The 723-nt window shown below is 54.1% G+C and overlaps 1 protein-coding gene across 1 annotated transcript in view; it reads left to right on the plus strand.

Annotated features, from left to right (window-relative positions):
• The first annotated feature begins 225 nt into the window (after positions 1 to 225).
• IL1R2 (interleukin 1 receptor, type II) overlaps positions 226 to 723 on the plus strand; it is a 35,925-nt gene continuing 35,427 nt past the window's right edge. The window contains exon 1 of the mRNA XM_011956599.1: positions 226 to 393. The gene's annotated coding sequence lies outside the window, so the exon portion shown is untranslated. The remainder of the gene's footprint in view (positions 394 to 723) is intronic.

Here is a 723-nt window from a genome sequence, read left to right on the forward strand (position 1 = left end):
GAAAACCAACTCCTCCCCTGGCTAAAGATCAGAAGTGTCTTTTTCTCTTTAATGGGGCCACAGTTGGGCAAAACGCCCATCACTTTAAAACCACCTCCTCGGCTGGAAGTACGTAATTTTAAGCGAGTCACAGAAAAATAGGGAAACTTATGCGGAGTTTCCTTGGCCACTTCCCCATCTGGGTGATCGTGTACTCAGACCCAGCACTGCAGCCTGGGGGTGCTCCCCGTGAGGAGGAAAAGGTGTGTCCGCTGCCACCCAGTGTGAGCCGGTGACACCACCCGGTTAGGAAATCCCAGCTCCCAAGAGGGTATAAATCCCTGCTTGACTGCTGAGCTCCCGCTGGAGGTGAAAGTCTGGCCTGGCAGCCTTTCCCAGGTGAGCAGCAACAAGGTGAGAGAATGCAGAGCTGCAGGTAAGAGGCTTTTGAGAGACAGAGAGAGAGAGGGAGAGAGAGGGAGAGGCAGAGAGAGAGGGAAAGGCAGAGAGAGGCAGCGAGAGAGGCAGAGGGGGAAAGGCAGAGAGAAGAGACGGAGACAGACAGAGAGACAGGCAGAGAGACAGAGGCAGAGAAACAGAGACAGAGAGGCAGAGAGACAGAGAGAGACAGAGAGAGGCAGAGAGACAAAGACAGAGAGAGGCAGAGAGACAGAGACAGAGAGAGGCAGAGAGACAGAGACAGAGAGAGGCAGAGAGATAGAGACAGAGAGAGGCAGAGAGACA

Source organism: Colobus angolensis, unplaced genomic scaffold (assembly GCF_000951035.1).
Source record: "Colobus angolensis palliatus isolate OR3802 unplaced genomic scaffold, Cang.pa_1.0 Scaffold42, whole genome shotgun sequence".
Taxonomy (NCBI): Eukaryota; Metazoa; Chordata; class Mammalia; order Primates; family Cercopithecidae; genus Colobus; species Colobus angolensis.